The sequence below is a fragment of the Symphalangus syndactylus genome, chromosome 17, assembly GCF_028878055.3.
Source record: "Symphalangus syndactylus isolate Jambi chromosome 17, NHGRI_mSymSyn1-v2.1_pri, whole genome shotgun sequence".
Classification (NCBI taxonomy): Eukaryota; Metazoa; Chordata; class Mammalia; order Primates; family Hylobatidae; genus Symphalangus; species Symphalangus syndactylus.
The window spans coordinates 79,621,829-79,643,560 of record NC_072439.2 but is presented as its reverse complement, the minus strand read 5'-3'; the positions used below and the strand labels follow the sequence as shown (position 1 = coordinate 79,643,560).

At 39.0% G+C, this 21,732-nt stretch overlaps 2 long non-coding RNA genes across 2 annotated transcripts in view; both read right to left on the bottom strand.

The window, feature by feature from the left end:
• Positions 1 to 21,732, bottom strand: part of LOC134733092 (uncharacterized) — a 199,553-nt gene that overhangs the window by 27,792 nt on the left and 150,029 nt on the right. The window lies entirely within an intron of this gene.
• LOC134733097 (uncharacterized) overlaps positions 8,982 to 21,732 on the bottom strand; it is a 75,340-nt gene continuing 62,589 nt past the window's right edge. The window contains exons 2-3 of the long non-coding RNA XR_010116660.1: positions 12,435 to 12,598; positions 8,982 to 11,646 (exon numbers count right to left, since the gene is read on the bottom strand). This is a non-coding gene — a long non-coding RNA (uncharacterized lncRNA). The remainder of the gene's footprint in view (positions 11,647 to 12,434; positions 12,599 to 21,732) is intronic.

Genomic DNA, 21,732 nt, shown 5'->3' with positions numbered 1-21,732 from the left:
ACTTCTGCAGCTAGCTCGAGATGGCCGCCCAGTTTTGTGCTTGAAATCCAGGGCCCTGGTGGCATAGGCACCTGAGGGAATCTCCTTGTCTGCGGGTTCCAAAGACCATGGGAAAAGCGTAGTATCTGGGCTAGAGTGCACCATTCCTCCTGTCAGAGTCCTTCATGGCTTCCCTTGGGGATGGAGTTCCCCGACCCCTTGCACTTCCCAGGCAACGCAATGGCCCACCCTGCTTCAGCTTGCCCTCCATGGGCTTCACCCACTGTCTAGCCAGTCCCAATGAGATGAGCCAGGTACCTCAGTTGGAAATGCAGAAATTACTCATCTTCTGTGTCGATCTCACTGGGAGCTGCACACCACAGCTGTTCCTATTCAGCCATTTTGCCAGCCACTGAATTTTTATTATAATTTTGGATAATTGTGAAATTTTTTATTTGATAACTATGATTCTTTGAAAATGATGTCAAAACCAAGATATTTTCTCTTATTTCAACAGTCTCAATCCATTCCCATCTCTCTTCTTCACATAGCTCCTCGTTCTTCTCTCACACTTATGCATTTTCCCTCACAAAGTTTAGAATTTCTGTAAGAGATTAGCAAAGGTGACCTATGTCCAGTACGAGAAACAACCTTGTCATAATGAAGGACAGATCTGGGCGACAGTGAGTGATCTATTCACTTGCTGCATGTCTTAGTCTATTCAGGCTGCTATAACAAAATACTTTAGACTCGGTAATTTATAAACAACAGAGATTTATTTCTTAGAGGTCTAGAGGCTGGGAAGTCCAACATCAAAGCACCAGTAGATTTGGTGTCTGGTAATGGCTTAATAGATGGTGACTTGTTGCTGCATCCTCACATGGCAAAAAAGAACCAGGGAGCTCACTCAAGCCTCTTTTATAAGGTCGCTATTCTCATTCATAAGGGTCAAGCCCTCACCTTATGACTTAATCAATTCCCAAAGGCCATACCTCTTAATACTATCACATTGGGCATTAGGCCTCAACATATAAATTCGTGGGGTACACCAATTTAGAACATAGTGCTGCACCTCAACGCAATTTAATGGACTATCATCTGGTCATACATTCTCTCTGTGAAGCTTTTTAGACCCTACTGGCTTATCTCCATTAGTGATGCTCTCTGACAGTCATCAGCTTGGCAATGTGCCTTAGTGTAGGCACTGCATGCATGTTGCAACACAGTTCTCCATAGGGTTCTATATCATGAGTTATAGCAGGTATGTTAAGCAAGCTAGCACGAGCTTTTAAGACTCTGAAACACACACTGAAAATCCACAAACATCATCCAGCATATGGAAAGCAAACCTAGGAGAAAATATGGAATTTGGAAAAAGGCATAAGAGAATGACATTAGCACAATAAATAAAACAATAACAATTTGGGCAACAGCCAAAAACACAAGTAAAAAATGAGAGGTATTTTGACTCCCTAATATATTAAAATGTGTCATTCACATACTCACACTGCATGCATGATTTAGCTTTCTTTTTTCTCAGCCTCAGCAACAGCTAGGAATCCTTTGTTGACAGTTTTTACCTCATAAATTTGGTTCCCTGACCTAATTTTTCATTACAAGGAAAAAGAAAGGAAAAAAAACTTAAAGATCTTCCCTCAGATGAGATTCTCTTTCCCCCTGGGTTTTTATTGATTTATAATTGCACTGATATTTCACATTTCTATTAAAAAACACCACGTTCTAATGCTCAGTCTAGCAGAGGCTTCCTTTTACATTTGACAGGACGCCCACCAAATCATTCTATTATGGAGACAGCTCAGGGTTCTGGGAAAATCAATAGGTGTTTAGCTCCTGGGAGGCAGAGAGATGGAGAAATGTGAGCAGTGGCTACTAGCGACCACTGGGATAGGAATGTCTCTAAAGGCTAAAGTCAGGCCACAGGCCTGCAAAGTGTGGAATTTTAGCAGTTATGTAACTACATTTTTAGGTTAATGATTCAGTCTCTGCGTTTTGGCTCTGTTTCCTTTAGGGTAGCTGCTCCTGAGAGAGAAGCATTGTCGTTTCACTGAGAATTGCCACTTCACTGACCATCGTTTTTGTGTGAAAAAGAAAGGCCTTTTAGAAAAAACATATTTGTTTAAGTTTCTAAATAGCAAATCCTTGGCCTCTATAATTCACATTGCTTTGCCATCAATTTTAGACAGTGTTCAATTACACATTGAGGCAAAGACAGGTCTTCTCTTTAGTTATGTCCTGTCAAAAGCCTGCCTCCCTACTACTTATGGTAGGTATTCATTGTAATGATTCTGCTAGCTGTTTTTCCCCCATCCGTGCCTGAAAAAATCATATCATATGCTCAAAAGTCAATGAAATGTCTTAAGCTGCTAGGGCAGCTAAACAAATCTGCTAACAACAATAACCTTACTGAGGAGGAATGTAAAAAAAAAACAAAATTGCTTTGTATTCCTCAGAAGGCATTCTGGTAAACAGTCCCACCACACTAAAGCCCAGCTCTAAAATGCAACCTATCGCGGTGCTGGACAGATCATATTTTGCGAGCAGGGCTGATGGTTCACGTGTAACCCTATGGCATTCATTCTGCTAACACCCCACCCACAACGGCTGAGAGTGAGCTTCTGCAATGAACTGCTTCAGAGTGGTTGGGGCTATTACCTAACGTGTTCGTATTCGTCATAAAGGCAAGGACCTGAGTCTTACTTGAAAAAATGTTTAAGATTAAGGCTTTCAAGCAGCAAACCTTACCATCAAGGAGAAAGAATAGCCTCCTCTGGGAGATAGCCAAACTTAAAATAAAATTGACCAAGCAGAAAGTTATAAATAATATTATTTTAACAGGGTTTTGAGGTGCAGCCAAACATTTTGGAATGTTCTCAGTCCAAACAAAACCAGCATACTTCTCATTTTTTCCAACCTCATGACTGAGGCAGGAGATAAATGGAAAGGAAAAAAGCCTACAGTTGCAAAATGTAAATTTAAAAGAAAAATCAATCTGGACAGTCATATAAACCAGGTGGCAGGCAAAAATTGGACTCATTTATGAAGAAATGCAAGGCATCCTGTAACAGGCAACAATTAAGGAACAGCAGAAAGACCAAAGAACTTGGAACCCAAAACAGGTTCAAATCTTAAGTCCACCACTCACAAAAATGTGGGTGTCTGGATAAATTTCTTAGCTTCTCTGAGACTCATGGTTCCTCATCTGGAAAATGGAGGGGATAGCACTGATCTCACAGAGTTCTTGCATTTAAAGGGATGAAAAATGGAAGCACCTAGCACAGCACTCCAGCACATACAAGAATGATAAATCTCCACTGTCTCCTCCTACTGTTTCCCAAGTCCCTCCACCCCACCTCCCACTCCAGCAAACCAGAAGAACTAAAGATTTGCCTTGGATTAAAATGTTTTAAGCAGTTTGGGTTTTGTTGGTTGTTGTTAAAAGTGATAGTGTCATACTAAAAAAATGTAACTGGGCTAGGAATCTAGAGAACTGACTGATTCTGCAACTTTCTAACAACTAATTTAAAGGAGTAACCTCACCTTTTCGGGCTTCAGGTTCTTCTCTTTAAAGTGAGGCCACTGTAATAATCTATAAGGAATACCAGTTTTAGTATTCAAGAAATCGCCTGTTATATTATTTATGGGGAGAGATACCACAGGGGTCCTGTTGTTTTGTTGGTTTGTTTGTTTGCTTGCTTAAAGATAGGGTTTTGCTGTGTTGCCCAGGCTTGAGTGCAAAGGCATGATCATAGCTCGCTGCAGCCTCTACCTTCTGGGCTCAAGTGATCCTCCCACCTCAGCCTTCCAAGTATCTGGGACTACAGGCATGCACCACCGCACTCTGCTAATGTATTTATTTTTTGTAGAGACAAGGTATCCATGTTGCCCAGGCTGGTTTCAAACTCCTGGTCTAAGGCAATTCTCCCACCTCGGTTTCCCAAAGCGCATAAGCCATCACACCTGGCCTTATTTTGTTTTGATTTTGCCTCCTGCTGATATATTATTTCAAAGTTTTCGTATAACTAGTACTAGTATTTTTCTTTTACACGCAGAGATCTTATTGAAGGCAAAAAGAGCCTTATTTTCAGAAGTTATTCAATACATGTTTGTGGAATGAATAAGTTACACTAGTTAGGATAAAACAGAATGTTGTTCTTAATATAAAACCTTGGTCTAATCCCAGTGCAGTGCTCTTCCTTAATTATAGCTCTCCTGCCCACTACTCCAATTTCTTTAAAAACACCAGAAGCATTACCTCTTAATATTGTCAAATGAGTGTATAGCAGGTGGTTTAAAAACTGTTGCTTTTGTACCTTTTTTTAATCAGCGGTTCATGAATCTTTCACTGTTATGTGAAGCTTGAGAGATTCAGAAAAATAATTATCTCTCTCCCTAAATAATATAATTATCTCTCCCGAAAAAAATTTAAAAAATTGTAAGCCATTCTTTTCAATAATTCCTGAGAAAGAAAAAAGCCTAAACTTATGAACTCTGACTTAAATGCTCTTTATTAAGACCACAACTAACTGTAGTATTACCTTTCTCTCAGGCCAAAATGAGCAAGAAAGCAGAAGAGAAATTATTTCTTAGACAACAGGACTTTCTGACCTTGTGGGGTTTCTGTCAAGCATACGTCAGGCCTACAGAACATAAAAATGTCTGGATTAATCTATAAATCAAAGTACTTTTATCTGTATCTTGGCAATTTGTATTCAGTGGGGACCAAAACCTTAAAATCATGCTTTTCTGTGACAGAAGAATCCTGCTGCTATTTTTTAAGATTTGTGGGAGGAGGAATATGTATTCCTTCCACTTTCATTGACGCCTGGATTGCTTATTGATCAAGATTGGAATTTACATGGCTGAAAAGAGAAAGAGGCATTGGCTGGGATTTCTATCCCTCTGACTTCAAGGTGCACGCATGTGTTATCGCCGTCACTGTACCACATTTGCATTCTGATACTCGTGCATCACCAGACTCAGTCCTCCTGGGGGCCCATGACAATGGCTGATATTTGGCTCTGCTTTTAGGGTGAATCCATTTCAATTCTTCACTTGTCACATTATAATTTTCTGCTTTCATAGCTGTGTTTTGAATTTCCTCGGCAGTCGGTTCTTCTGTTGAGGGGATTCAATAAATCTAAAAAGTAGTTCTGACAACCCCCCCAACATTTTTTAAATCATACAGTGTTTTACCAATGAGATTTCAGACATGTTTGTTTGGCTTTTATGCTTATGCAAATATAACCATTGACTAGACCACATCTGTTGAGTTGTCGGTTTTAAATAGATTCTCCACCTCTTGAATATGTTCCAACTATGACTCTCTGTATTTAGTTATTCATTTTCTTTTTTGCTGTCAGAAACTTAAGGAAATTTGTAATTGTGTAGATTCTGGGTGAGTATGTATAAACAACAAATTTTTTTTCCCAAATATCTCTGCAATATGAAAATTTTGTGTTTATAAATTTAGAAAGAACATTGCAGAAATTCAGATTTTCTTTTAATATTTAGAACTATTTGTTTCCAATCGTATCAAAATTATCTTGAAAAGCACTGAAAAATTTATTCTGAATCTACTAGATCATTGTTAAAAAGAAATAAAGAATTTTTCATAAACATATGAATTCATTTATATTGGTTGTCAGTCAAATTTCAATACCTAGGCTGCATATAATTTAATTTTACTCATAGCTTTGCTATAGACAGTTAACCATCATGTTAGTACACATGGCCTTTGTGACCCTTCACAATATGGTAGACAATGTTCCTTAATGTTAGTTGCCATTACTCCCTTACCTACTATTGAGTAGTGTATATGTATTTGCACCTCTGCACCTTTATCCATGCCTGAAATTTTCTACACTTCTCTCTTTCTATGCAGGGCAATGATCTACTCTTTCAAGATACATGTGCAAGTCTTATACTTCTTTAAGACCTAGCATAGTGCAGGACATTGAGAATATCCACCAAATGTACAAAAGTGGTAACTAGAACACTTTCTTTTCACTAATGTGCAACTATGAGGAAGTCCTCTTGTGTTTTTCTTTATTTTTTACAATTTCAATAGAAATTGTCTATTTCTACCATGCATATTATCTTGAAATACTATTATTGTATTATCTATTTATCCCTTCAGACTAGTTAATATTTGATTGCTATACTTAGGTGCTGTGATGTTGGGTGCCTATATATTTACAATTGTTATATCCTTTTCATGAATTAACCCCTTTCTTATTATATAAATATATAATAAGATAAACATATCTGTTATTTACATAAAATAGACTTTAAGTCAAGAACTGCAAAAAGAGACAAAGATATTTATAATTATATATATCATATATTTACAGCTACATATGGCATATATAATAATAAATATAAAGATATAAGGATATATATTATATATAAGGATATACGTTATATAACATAATATACATTATATATGATTATAAATTTATAGAGATATTATGTATTATATTATAAATATCTTTGTCTCTTTGTACAGTTTTTGACTTAAAATCTATTTTATGTTATATAAATAGCAGATACTCATCCTGCTCTTTTTTAGTTTCCATTTGCATGGAATATATTTTTTGCATCTCTTCACTTTTAGCCTATCTGTGTCCTCAAAGCTAAAATAAGTCTCTTGTAGACATCATATTGTTAAATCTTGCTTGTTTGTTTTTATCCATTTTGCCATTGTAGGTCTTTTGATTACAGAATTTAGTTCATTTATAAAGTAATTATTGATATGTTAGGATTTATTATTGTCACTTTGGTAATTGTTTTCTCTTTTGTAATTCTTTTGTTCCTTTTTTCCTCTTGCTCTTCCTTTGTAATTTCATGATTTTCTGCAGTGGCATGCTTTAATTTATTATCTTTATCTTTAATTATTCTGTATCTATTAAAGTTTTTACTTTGTGGCTACCATGGGGCTTACAGAAAACATCTTATATTTATAACAGTCTATTTTAAACTGATTTCAACTTCGATTGCATACACTTTACATGTTTACTCACCTATTCCACATTTTAAGTTTTGGATATCATAATTTACTTTTTTAATATTGTATATCCATTAGCGAATTATTATAGTGAATTTATTTTTGAGATGGAGTCTTGCATGTTGCCCAGGCTGGAGTGCAATGGTGCAATCTTAGTTCACTGCAACCTCTGCCTCCCAGGTTCATGCCATTCTCCTGCCTCAGCCTCCCAAGTAGCTGGGATTACAGCCACACACCACCACATCCAGCTAATTTTTTGTATTTGTAATAGAGACGGGGTTTCATTATGTTGGCCAGACTGGTCTCAAACTTCTGACCTCATGATTTGCCTGCCTTGGCCTCCCAAAGTGTTGGGATTACAGGCATGAGCCACCGCACTGGCATATAGTGATTATTTTTAATAATTTTGTCTTTTCACCTCTATCCTAGAGTAAAAGTGGTTTATACACCACCATTACAGCATTAGAGTATTCTGAACTTGACAATATATGCTACCTTTACCAGTGAGTTTTACACTTTCATATGTTTTCATATTACTAATTAGCATCCTTACTTTTCCATTTGAAGAACTCCCTGTAGCATCTTTTATAAGGCATATCTGGTGGTGATAAAATCCCTCATATTTTCTTTATCTGGCAAAGTCTTTATCTCTCCTTCATTTCTGGAAGATAGTTTTGCAAGGTAAAGTATTCTTGGTTGACAATCTTTTTTCCTTCAGCACTTGAAATATGTCATCTCACTCTCTCCTGGCCTGCAAGATTTATGCTTAGAAATCTGATAGTCTAATGGGATTTCCTTGTATGTGATGAGTTTCTTTTCTCTTGCTGCTTTCAAAATTATCTTTGATGTTTGACAATTTGATTATAATGTGTCTCAGTGAAGTCCTCTTTAAGTCAAACCTATTTGGGTACATTTAAGCCTCATGTACCTGAATGCCCCTATCTTCCCCAAGATTGGAGAAGTTTTCAGCTATTAAAATCCTTCTCCCTTATCTATAGGGACATATTCCAAGCCCCTGGTGGCTGCCTGAAATGATGGATAGTACTAAAACCTATATATACACTATGTTTCTGCCTATACATATGTGCCTATTGTCATAGGATCCTTAGGATGTTGCTTTGCCAGCCAGAAACCTCTGTGGACAGCAGTGCTTCTGCTTGAGTTTTGTTCATGCCCCCTGGGCTTGTTCTGTCCACTCAGCCTGGCAGGCTGCACTTGGCTCATGCTACCAGCCTGGATCCTACTCCTGCCAAGGGTGACCCAGGCGTGGAGCAGTAGGGTGTGTGTGAGTGGGCAAGTGTGGGATCTGGCACTGCACACAGCCAGGCATGCCAGCTGCTGTGGTGGGGTGAGCAGCTCCAGGCACTGGCACAGACACCTCATCCATGTGAAGCTGCAACTGGACCAGACATATCACAAGTGGCTTCTGCTGCGGACACCAGCATCTGGACAAGGGGAACATGGTGGCATCCAAAATCTCAGAGACGCCAGGAAGTGGAGAATCCTAAAGGTGTTACAGCATGTCACAGCCCTAGTTCAGGGAGCCCCAAGTTCTGGCTTCCTAGAATGACTGCACCTCTTTTCTCCTTCTCCTTACCCACAGTGCGGCAAGCGAGTGGGGCATGTTTTGGTTGGTTAGTGTTATAGCCCTTTCAGTTCCACCACCCCACTCAGGCCCCCAGCTCCTGGGCTGGCCCAGGCCTGCTGCTATGTCCTGTTGCATGGGGTGGCCACCCAGCACCAGCAGAAGGCAGGAGAGCTATAGTGTTACAGCAGCTCTGGCTCAGAGAATCTCAAGGTCTAAGTCCCCAGAAGGGTCACTACTCATCACTCCCACAGTCAAGGAGTATGTCACCACCTGCAGCTTGGCAGGCTGGCCGGGAACATGTTATAGCTTCTTTCCCTCCTGCCATTCAGCAGGTCTTGAGTTCTTGTCCCAGGTCCAGGAAGAATGAGGTTATGTGAATAACTGGAGGGTGAGCAAGGCAGAAAGGAGCTTTACTGAGTGACAGAACAGCTCTCAGCGGAGTGCATACCCGAAGTGGGTAGATCCTATTTGCAGGTGTGTCATCCTGATGCGTGTCAGAGTCTGACTGAGTCTGGGGTTTTCATGGGCTCAGAATGGAGGAAGTACATACTGCTTGGTCCATGGGCAGTCATTTGTGGGTCTAGAAAAAGCACCATCAAATTGGCTGAAAGGCGTCAGTGAAGTTTTCACTCCAGGTCACAGACTGCAACTGGAACTGGCAGCCAGGCCCCCATGCTTCAAGCTGTCCCTGGCTTGAAGGTGAGGTTTCACCAGGGACCCACCCATTCCCACCTAGGAACATGTCTGCCTCTCACTGCCATCAACATACCATCCACAGCACCCAGGCTGTCCACACTAACGGGTGTCCACAGGCCCACACCTAGCTGCCCTCAGCCCTCCTGGCCTCCCACACCATCCTTGTTCATTAGCATCCAAAGTTTCAGCCTCAGAAGCAGTTTCCAGAGGGGGCCAAGGCAGTGGGGAGTCTGGTGTATCAGCACTGCCCTGAACACACACACATGACCAGGTCACAATAGCTCCCAGGCTCAGCTATCACAACACATCCACAACTTTGCTCTGCCGTGGAGCAGGTGCCAGCAGTGGAAAGAGGCTAGGGAACAGGAGCAGGCACTTCCAAGCCTGTATGGCAGGGGACTTCCAGGGCCCCTGAGAGCACAGGGATGCCTAGGGCTGGAGCCATGACTGGGCAGCTGCAGCTATGCCTGGGAGCACAGGTTCCCACCCCACTAACTCAGTAGCACATAGGGCTCCCACTAGGATCACCTGTTCCTGGCCCCCACCAGCTCTGCGGAGCGCACAGCCCCAGCTACACCTCCCCTGCTGCAGCTGGCATCCTAGCAGTGGCCACTCCAGACAGGCCACCACCACTATTGCTATGATAAAGTTTAATTTATAAATTAGGCACAGTAAGAGACTAACAATAACTAATAATAAAATAGAAAAATTATGACAATATACTGTAACAAAAATTATGTCAATATTTGCATGTTCTCTTTCACTGTCTGTCTCTTAAAACATATCATTGTACTGTACCTGAAACCAAGGAAAGCAAAACTACAGATAAGGGAAGACTGATCTAGTTCTTTACGTTAGTTTTCTTCCCCTTTATCTCTTTCTTTTTCTGAGACTCCCATAGTGCATATATGACTACTCTTCATGGTGTTGTATCAATCTCATAAGCAATTTTCATTCCTTTTTATTTTTTCTTTTACTGAATAATTTCAAATGACTAGTCTTTGAGTTGACAGACCCTTTCTTCTGCTTGATCAAGTCTGCTATTGAAACTGTATTGTGGTTTCCATTTCATTCATTGTATTCTCAGCTCGAAAATCATGGTTTTTTTTTAATAATTTCTTTTTGTTGAACTTCTTATTTTGTTCATATGTTGCTTTCTTAATATCATTAAGTCCTCCATCCGTGTTCTCTTGTAGCTTACTGACTTCCTTAAAACAGTTGTTTTGAATTCTTTGTCAGACAATTTGTGTATCTCCATTTCTTTGCAGTTGGGTACCAGAAAATTATGTTCCTTTGGTGGTACCAGGTGTCCTTGATTTTTCATGTTCCTCAAAGTCTTGCACTGCTGTCTTCACATTTGAAGAAAGAGTCACTTTCTCTTGTCTTTACTGACTGGATTTGAGAGAAATATCTTCAACAGTGAGCATGGCTAGGGAATCTGGGGCTCTCTCAGATCTTTTCTATGGATTCACCCAATCCACACTTCTTGGATGAGTGGAGAAGAAATTCTGATGATTGCGTGTCTTCTCTTAAATCCACAAAACCAAACTGGGTCCTGAAAGCTTTCTGTTTGTTTCCTCTGGGATGGTGCCCTGAAATGCTCAATTTTGTATGCCTCCCAATCCTTCAAAGTTGAGCCTGCTGACTGCACGTACTCAAAAGCTATATGTAAGGGCTCATACTCACCATCTGGAGTGCACATGCAGGCAACTGACTATAGGGGAAAGGGAAGGGGAATATGCACAAAACATCGGGGGCGCCTATGGGCCGGTTGTGGGGAGATGCTACAGATATGGTGTCCCAAGTGGTTCATGGGTGGGCCTCCTGATGGGCTCTGTGAAATGCTTCAAAGGATACATACCCTGTACTGTGTTTCAAGTCCTGGTTGCTGCGAGTCCTCTCCTTTCTTTCCTGCTACTGCCCTGTCCCAGCCACTTAGCCATGCTAATACCCTCAATATTCTGAGTTGAGTGAAAGAAAGATGGGCTTCTTGGGATGTGCCTCACACAGCTGGAAAAGCTGGGTACTCACTCATTATACTCTCCTTTTCCCCATGGGAGGAATTGCCTGCTGAAGGGAGTCTATCTCGGCACTAAGAAGTGGACCCTGGGGGTGATGCAGGTAATTGTTCTTCTTACTCACTTGAATGCATCTACTCCCAGATATTTTTCTCCAATGGTGTGCTGTTAACTTTTCCATTTAACTCCTAGACTCTGGCAAATGTATTGTCATCCATAGGTGATTGTCAAAATCAGTACACTATGCAGAGATTATGGTAAAACACTCCAATTTCACCATTGTACTGATGTCATTTTTGTCCACGGATTTATATAATCCATATCAAGTGCATCAAGAAAGTCTGAATAAATGAAAACAATAGTTTGATATTTAGCTAGTATAATTTTTGTATAAATAAGCATACTTAGAGAACTTGTTTTTATTTTTATGCTGTCATTTTCAAATGTACATCCTTTGGATCATCAGTTCTGTAGAATATCCCACAAATGAGGACAAACTTGATCTTATAATCAAATATTTTGGAGAAGTTGATTAAACATAATTAAATTGGTTTCTTTATTTTAAGACTATAATATGCTAATGAACAATGTGAATTTACAAGAAAGAATATAGTATGCAATTTTTCTCAATTTATTGAACTTATTTGACTATGGTACTCTGTTTTTATTTTCATTGAGCATCCTAAGAAACTAAAGTTTAACAGACACACATTTGGGGGCAAATGCTTCATCCAAGTCTGCAATTTAGTAACCATTGTAGGAAAGCTGAGGAATACAATCAAGTGGTTGAATGTTTTCAAATATGTTTTGTTTGTAATGTTAGAGTTAGAGATGTCTAGATTTGGTTTATTCTCTTTTCATGTACTCTAATTACGTAGAAAATCATGGCACATATTTGAAATTAAAGACAAGCCTAATCCCTGAGCTCACTAATTTGTGATTATTTCCTATTGTTTTGATTTCTGCCATTTAATACAATGTATTATGTGTGAAGTATAAGAAAACATTTTTATTTGGCTCTGGACATATCAGAAGTCACGTTTCTAAATATAATAGGCCCTGTGGACAAAAAAATGAGACAGTATTGTATCTTGTCACAGTAAGTGGTAACAGTTTACTGAGCACTTACATGAAATAGGGTCTCTTTCAAGACCCTTATGATGAGGCATGGTGGCTCACACTTTTAATCCCAGCACACAGGGAGGCTGAGGTGGGAGGATCGCTTGAGCCCAGAAGTTCATGGCAGCAGTGAGCTATGATTACACTGCTGCACACCAACCAGGGCGATAGACCCTGTCTCAAAATAAAATAAAAAAAAAGACCCTTGTTAAATGTATTAATTCATCTAATGCTTACGCTTATGAAAACCTTGAAAAGCAAATATTATCATTGTCTCGTTTTACAGATAGAGAAATACAGAATTTGAATTCATGAAGTCATCTCTGGAGTTTGTGCATCCAACCACCACATTAAACTAACTTCTATAGCATTAGCTATAGAAATGTAATTATTTTGAAGTTTCTATTCTTGGTACTTAAAATAGATATAATAGCTCACGTATGTAAGTGTCTTCCATAGCTGCATATTGAAATACATTTGTCAAATCCTAAAGCTTAAATTTTTTATATTAAAATGAACTCTGACATCTAACTCCGCTTAAACAAATGAAAAGTCATACAAAAGATGCTTGCAAGAGGCATCAGTTTGATTCTATATATAAGAATTAATAGAAATGAAAATTTTATTCTAAGGCAAAGATATGTAACCAATTCTTCTTTGTTCAGCATAACTGACATATCCTAAAGAAGTGTTTTCACTGAATACATTGATGTGTGGCTTAAGTATCATAAACTTAAACAAAAAAAAAGAAGAAAAAACTTAGATTAAAAAGTGGCAGTTAGCCTGAAAATTACTGGTCTCTGAGATGTACCCTTTAATTATTTCTGAGAAGGGAACTTAAAATGAGGAACATTTATTAGTGAATTATTTTTAGCATCGAACTGATCCCTAATGGCTTTCAGAGAAGTCCTGGTTTAACCTTGGAATATGTTTCATTATCACGTCTATGGATAGAGAGCTCTTTCACAGTGCAGATTGAAACTATAATTTTGAGAAAGAAAATGAGGTAGATGTGTTCTATTTGATTAGATCAATCTCCTATATATGGTTAATTTCAGTTTTTTGTGACACTTTATGAAGTATTAACAATAATACTAAAATTACACAATCCAAGTTTAATAATATCCAAAACTTACAAGTTCTTTCTCAAGTATATGCAAGGGCATTACGTAATATTTTTCTTGACAATATCTTTGAAATCCAGGCAATTGATAGGTCTTATTTTCCATATTTTATAGAAAAAGGATCTGAGTCACAGCAAAATGAAATGACTTATTTAAGGTCAGACAAATGGTTCATGTTGATATCCCATATAGTGTTTTGTTTTGCTTTTTTTTCAAACTCCAGTTCTCCAAGTGACAAATGGAGAGATAAATGTGAAAATATTTTGTGAATTCTTTTTTCATAAATTAACAATGATTTATTTATGTGTCCATCTATTTGTTTGCTTATCCTTCTCGGCCTTAAAGAACTTAAAGATGTTATTAAAACAATAATGTTTATTTTTATAGTCATATGATGAGGCTATAGAAATTCTAAGTGCTGTTGTTTTTCTGAAGGAAATTGTTTGCATTGCATTTACTTTAATCATGATGACAAACCTTGATGCTTGTATATCACACTGTGGGAGGCCGAGGCAGGTGGATCATGAGGTCAAGAGATCGAGACCATCCTGGCCAACAAGGTGAAACCCTGTCTCTACTAAAAATACAAAAATATTAGCTGGGCATGGTGGCGTGTGCCTGTAGTTCCAGCTACTCGGGAGGCTGAGGCAGGAGAATTGCTTGAACCTGGGAGGTGGAGATTGCAGTGAGGCGAGATCGCACCACTGTACACCAGCCTGGCGAGACAGCAAGACTCTGTCTCAAAAAAAATAAATAAATAACTACAGTTGATTTAAAGAAAACAGGCAAAGGGCCTCTTATTTCTCTAATAGATTTATTTGTGTTAGGGTACATATAATAATCTGATGTAATTGTCAAATACACCAGTAAAGAAAACCAAAACTACTCTAGGTATTCTAAGCAACAAGGGATTCAATAAAGGGAATTCAGTGTTTATGAAATTGTTGGAAAGGCTAGAAGAATTGTTTATGGGCTGGGCCTCTAGGAATTTTTTCTAAAGCAACACAAAGTCACTACTTTGATGCCACCACTGGAACTATTGAGTAGGAAAGCACACCCCAGAACAGTGCCCCAGAGATCAGGAAGCTGAAATTCCACCTACTGCTGCCATTTCCATAGCTGCCTCTAGGACACAGGAAGCTGGAAAAAGGCTACTGGAATACTCTTGCAGAGAAACATATCGTCTTCAGAATCCCAATTGCCAGTAGCACACACCCAAAAGTGACAGGAAGACACTCTTTGTCTAATTTCCACATTCCAAGTTTTGTGTGCTCATCTATTTGGCAAAACCCAATTCTTAGTGAGAACTCTAGCTATACTGAAGTCTAAAAAAGTTTTAAGCATTGGAATTTCCATAGTACAGAGAAGCACAGCAAAAGGAGAATGGAGGGAGACTGAATGAGACACCATACAATATCTGCCAAACATGAATTAAAACTTTTAGCTATGATTAGCTTTAGACTAGTTTTCATCAATTCTAAGGCACCTTTGGTTGCATAATATGCCACTATTTTATATAGTCCTAAGAGATAAAACTTACGGTCCATTCAATCCTGAAATAGTACTAAGATGCCTTCAGTTGTAAAATGCAGCCAATTTTAGAGATATTAACATGTTAAATGATGTGCATGTTAGAATCAATGGAATACAGTACACATTTCATGACAGATTGCGATGGTATGGCCTTTTTATGCTGGTGTGCATGGACATACAGAGCAGTTTGCTGTTTTAAAGAAACATTGATAAGTTGAAATAAATTGATATTTCCATTGTAATGGGCATAATGTGTAAAGAAAAATGAGCAAAGGGATAGTAGAATGGTAAGAGACTGAAAGAGATATTTTATAATCTACCAATATACAGATAATTTACTAAGTTAAATAATTGAAAACTACTTATATCTCTTTAGGTCATGAGCAGATTACATTGCAAATTTCCCTAAAAAGTGTAACCCCGTTGAAAAATGGAAAAACCTATTTTGTGGATGATGTTAAAATACATTAAATCAGGCCACCAGGAGTGACTGTATTCTGTCAAAATCACCCAACTACAATTGCTATGCAAAGGATCACCCTTTTCCCTGAGCAGGCCAATGCTTTCACAGGAGGGTAGAGAGCAGTAGAGGGCCAGGAACATGTGCAAAACTGTAACTGGTCAGTTGTGAGCTGACTGGAAGCCGATAAGACAACCAAGGCCTTAGGCTAAGGCTCAACCCAGAAGAATACAGCAGGGTCTGCACACAGTATAAGACCCTAGAGATTAATCAAGTGGCATTCAGGAGAAGAAACAATCAGTCAACAGTGCTGAGGAAATAGAAAGTAAATAGTCTAAGACTGGAGTTTGAGGTAGACATTTGTTGAGTATCTACTACATGCCAGGCACTATTCCAGGTGTGTTAGCAAAGGCAGGAATTAGGGTCACATAAGATCAGAAAAGTAGTATTCAGAGACCAGAGTTCTCAGAACAAAGTATGTTAGCAGGCCTGACAAATTATTTTGATGATGTCTCTATTATCCCACTTTGGTCTTGTCAAATGAGCCTGCTGACCTGAGATCACAACTTAAAGAGCTACCCCCTCAGTTGCTGAGAGGGCTAAACATTTTCTGCTATCACCAGCAAGCACAAGTGTTTTTTCACAGTAATAATCTCTTCCTGGGTAGCAGCACCAAAATGTCTAGAAAAGAAAAGTTGGCCTGAGATATTTACGGTTCATAATATATTTTGCTGTCAGCTCAAAGATTGCAGATGTCATTTGCCAACAACTCGCTTATTTGATTTATGGAATAATTAATTGTGTGTAAGATAAGCAGTGCACTGAAGACTGGCAGTTATAATTAATAGACCCTTGCAGAAAAAAAAAAGTCTTTATGAAATAGCAAATGCAAGTTCATAGTCCACACTACCAGTGTCTCTCAAATTGCTTTGCTCTTTCTTCAGGTGTAGCCTGAGGGCCATAAGTATAATAGTAACCCTTTATATTCATTTCATGTTTTGTAATTTACAAATACCAAGTGATTTCTGACTTGTGCTATTTTGTTAGGCCACTGCAACACTGCTGTGATGAACACAGGGAAAGCATTGTTGTGCTGGGTGCTGAGGAAACAAATCCTGAGACATTAAGTGATTTGCCCAATGCCACACGGTGTCAAAGCTGAAGCAAATTCAAGCACAATGACTTCCAAGTCTGCTGTGGGTAAGGCCACGTATTGTAGCATGTAAAGAAGAGCACTGCTTCAAACTACCTGGGTTTAAACCCTGCCTCTTCCATGCATCGCCTATGCAAACAAATCTCTCAATCTCCAGGAGCCTCCATTTTTTCACATATAAAAGGGAACAATAAAACTTCCATTGCAAGTTTCTTGTGAGGATTTGGTGAAATAAAGCATAAGAAAGCCCCTCTCTCCTCTGACTGCTTCCCATTCCCTGCCTCCCAGCCCAGCTCACATCCATCATTCTTTTCCACTGCCCACAGCTGCCTGACTTAGCTGGGTACTCAGTTCATCAAATGCTCCCCATAATTCTGCTCATGTCAAGGAAAGATCAGACAGCCTTCAAGTGCGTCCTTTATGACTCTTCAAAAAAACCCTTGGAAATAATCTAAACAGATCCACTCCAAAAGAGACTGTGCTTCAAGTAAAAATAAAACAATATTTGAGCCAGGCTCATACTTTTCTATGATAAGAAATGCCCCAGTCTAGACATAATCATGTACAAGAGGCATGGAATTTTGGTCACCATCAGTGCAGTAGCTGTACTTTCATATCTGCCTTCAAGGAATTTAGAGCCTAACGGGAAAGACATATATAGTAACATACATAAATCCTTAGTTATCTTTTCTTTAACTGAACATGGGAGCATAGCTTCTTCACCTGTTAACCTTAAATCACCACTAAAAATTACAGTTTGAATTTCCTGACAAATGAGGCAGCTGTCCTAATTGTAATAATAACTTCTGTTCAAAATACCAACAGTGCTTTTCTTACTAATTAATGGTAGACTCACCCAATCAAACAGCAATCGCCACTTTCCCTGACATCATTTCTGATTGCAAGTTGCAAGGCCTTTATAAAAATAGAATCTCTAGATCTCACTGTGTCTCTCTCTCCTGGCTGGATTACTTCCTACCTAAATCTTGGTGGAGTGTGTGTGTTTGTGTGTCTGTTTTGTCTGTGTGAGTGCATATATCCTGGAGAGTGGGAATAGATGGTGAATACAACGAGGAGTGTACACAACGGAAACCTAACGTGGAGTGCAGTTCATGCAATGGGTCAAACAGCTCCTGTTTCATTGCTCTCTTTCGGTGCACATTTTCATCGCCATCAGTAACACTTCTTTAGAGCACCACCTCCAAGTATGTGATTTCCTTTCTAGGCTGTGGACCCTGACTGCAGACTCAGCTGCAGAACAGTTTTCCAAAACATTCCTAAGGTAGCTTTAGGTGATATGCTAAATAGGCTCGTCCATTTTTCATCAGAGACCAACAAGCACCAATTTTTCTGATCACCCCTTCATGGAGTGTGGTTTCCTCTAATCAATTTGATCAAATATAACAACTAAAATGAGCCAATCAGAATAGCTCTGCAACTGAAATCAGAAATATCTGCTGTGTATTAGAAAATGAACAGTGTTTAGAGAACTAAACTGATTTGTTTATGGTCTTGTGCTCAAGCCTGTTGAATGGCTTTGGGTACTGTATTATTTGTTTTGAAGCAGGTATAGAAAAGGGATAATTAATGTAAAAGAGAAATGAGTGGGAGTGTAAAATATGTGAGCTACTTTTTTTTTTTTTTTTTGAGACAGAGTCTCACTCTGTTGCCCAGGCTGGAGTGCAGTGGCACCATCTTGGCTCACTGCAAGCTCCGCCTCCCAGGTTCATGCCATTCTCCTGCCTCAGCCTCCCCAGTAGCTGGGACTACAGGCACCTGCCAGCACGACTGGCTAATTTTTTTTGTATTTTTAGTAGAGACGGGGTTTCACTGTGTTAGCCAGATGGTCTCGATCTCCTGAACTCGTGATCCGCCCACTTTGGCCTCCCAAAGTGCTGTGATTACAGGCGTGAGCCACCGCACCCGGCCTATGTGAGCTACTTTTAAGCAATATAGATTGAATGTTATTTTAACAAAGACATAATCAACACCTCCCCAGTTCATGGTCCTGTTCTGGGAAATATTGAAAGACAGACCAAAAAAGACATAGCAAGTGATCCTCATGGAGCTCACTGCCTAGATGGAGAGGCAGGAAGTCACTATCACAGTATAGTGGGGCAAGATCTATGAAAGAAGAATCACAGGAGGCTGTGGCACATGAGAAGGTGCCAAGAAAGCATCTCTACAGAGGTGAGGGCTGAACTGAGAATGAGAAGTTGAGTAGGAAACAGCCTGGGAGCAAAAAGCGAGAACATTCAGGAGAGGAAATGAAAGCCCAGCAGAGTATCATAGATTCAGGGGACAGGATGCAATCTGGCCTGACTGTATGTACTGGGGCCAGGGCTGCAAGAGGAAAAATGGTGAGAACTAAAGCAAGGCCAGGTCTTCACAAGCCTTAAATGGCCTGACAAAGAGAAACCTCAGAATTTCAACAGATGACATGATCTAATGTACTTCTTGAAACATCTCTGTGGCCGCAGAGTGAAGGGTGAATTTGAAGAGGGTGAGGGAGTAGGCAGGGATACATCCAGAAGAAAGTAATCCTCTCCATTCCAGGACTTGAATCGAAACAGAGTAGAGCTGGTGAAGAGGGAACACAGTTTAAAAGTATGTGTAGGCTAATGTGCCAGGCATTTAAAAAGTAAGATTAATTTTTAAATTCAACCTCCATATAGAGAGAACACTTCGTTTTCTTCTGGTAATGCAATAGCTGGACTGTACATAGGAAACTTTAAGTTTTAACAGTAAATTCACCTTTTCATTTGATGGTGTTTTCATCGCAATAAAATCAACAGAAAGCTGGAAAGGAGAATATTTGAGTTACCTAGGCTGACTTAACAAAGAAAGCCCCTTTAGCTCTTTCATTCTTTGCTACAGAAAATATTAGAATGGCATTTTCAGTTGTTACCATTACATATCAGGGACATCCAACTTTTACTAGGCCTATCATTGAAAGCAAAATCTAGAAGTGGCAATGTTAGTTGCCTAGGGAAAGCTCCCAGATGAGCCATGTCACTAAACCTACGGAGTATTTATGAGACATAAGTGCCAGCATTGTATGGGATGTGGTTACTGAGTTGCAGCCCTGAAAAAGGAAGAATAAAATATTCTCCCCAACATAAAACACTAATTTGCTTTTTTGTCCTTAAAAGTTGCTCTTTGAATTCATCTCAAAAATATGTCACAAAAGCAGATTGTTTTTCTGGCTGACTCTTCTTGCCCAGATGTCACTAAATGTTCAAATGTTCACAGTTTTGCTGTGTACTGAGCAGAAGCTGTTTGGGCTTTTTATTTTTTTTTTGGTATGTCCAGATTACTTTTTATTCCACATTTTACCAGGGGGAGCTGAAATACATTATAGTTTTCTTCTTAAATGTATAATCATACTGTTTTATATTTCCTTTCCAAAGTAGCATAGTAAAGGGATTGTAACTGTTTTAAAGAACCGTTAATGAAGTTTTTCTTCTTCACCAAAGACTGTTTTCATGTCAAGGGTGTTACATATTTTTATCTAATTCAGAATAATTATAGTGAGTTAGTCTGCTTATCTTTTATGCAGACCAAAAGTTCCCTCTATACCCGTGTGTACATGTGTGAGTGTGTATATGGGGGTAGGGAGGTGAAGGCTGGTGCAAGGAAAAACATATAGTGATTTTAGAGTTCAAAATTATAGGAATACAAAGCCCTGTATTAGACAATTTCTTTGCCTTCCCATTAGACTTCCTTTTTAATATTTCAAATGTAAAAGAATATAACGTATCCCCCTAGGCCCTAATCTTTCACTACACTTTAAGGAAACATGTCTCAAATACTTGAGGCATGCCTACCGTGTTGCTACCATTTCCTCCAGGTAGGTACCAAATGTACCTACCATTTCCTCAAGGCCTTTATCATCTCAGGAGACAGTGTAGGATATAGATATTTATAAAACAAGCCAAGCGGAAGACCCTGAGAGAAACAGAAAGACAGTTCTATTTCTCAGAACTGAGATTTCCTAATCTCAGGAGAGATTAGGAAGGGAGAGATCATGTTTATTTACAGGAATTGGGGAATTCCTCATGAAGGAACTGATTTTGAACTGACCTTGAGGATGAGTTAATGTTCTATTGATGGGAATCCAGACATTTCATAGGAAGGAAGTAGCTAAGACAAAGCCAAGGTGGCAGGAAAGAATGTGCTGCATTGAAAGTGCACCAAATAGGCACAATAAGCTGGCGCCTCATGTAAAGGTGAGCAGGACAGGCTTCGGGAAGGGAAAGCTGGGCCAGAGCGTGAAGTTCTTTACAAATACCCAGGTCAGAAGGACACAGTTGAGTTAGAAATAGAGATCCACTGAAAGATTTGAGTAAGAAAATGACTATCATACCTATCATACCTATAGTTAAGAAAAATGTGTCTGGCAGTTATGTATTTGAAAGAAATGAGGAGGGAAGACAGTGGATACATTAGGAGGTAGGGAAATTAGGAAGCTGTCTCTTTAGAAAGAAAGTACTGAGTAGGACCTAAAGAGAAGCAGTAAGATAAGAGCAGGTAGATGCACGCTCATTCTTTCTGTATTATGGTTATTGTATCATTTTATTGTGATTGGCAAAGGGACTTCTCTACGTATGGAAATATAATGGTTCCCTTGAGTGACAATCCGTCATCGAATGTTTCAGATGCAGATGAGTGAGTCGACACTGATAAACTTCCTGCAAGAGCCAGTTCACTAAAGATAACAATGAAGGGAAAAAAATTCAGATATTTACTACCACAAAAAAAAAAAAAACTGTTATAAACTAATCTTCTTTTATGGTGAAAACCAGAATGAAGTGGGAGGACACTATGGAATATGGAAAGACAGAAAATTAATGAAAATTAAATGTTACAAGAGTTTGTTCTTTATTTAGGGATTATAAGCCCATGGAAACAAGGTCTTGTTTGGAACCTAGAAGTAAAAATATGACATTTATTGAATATATATATGTGGCATTGTGCTAGGCAATGAAAACAAAACAACTGTGACCATTGAGCACACAGTGCACATAGTGCAGTGTGA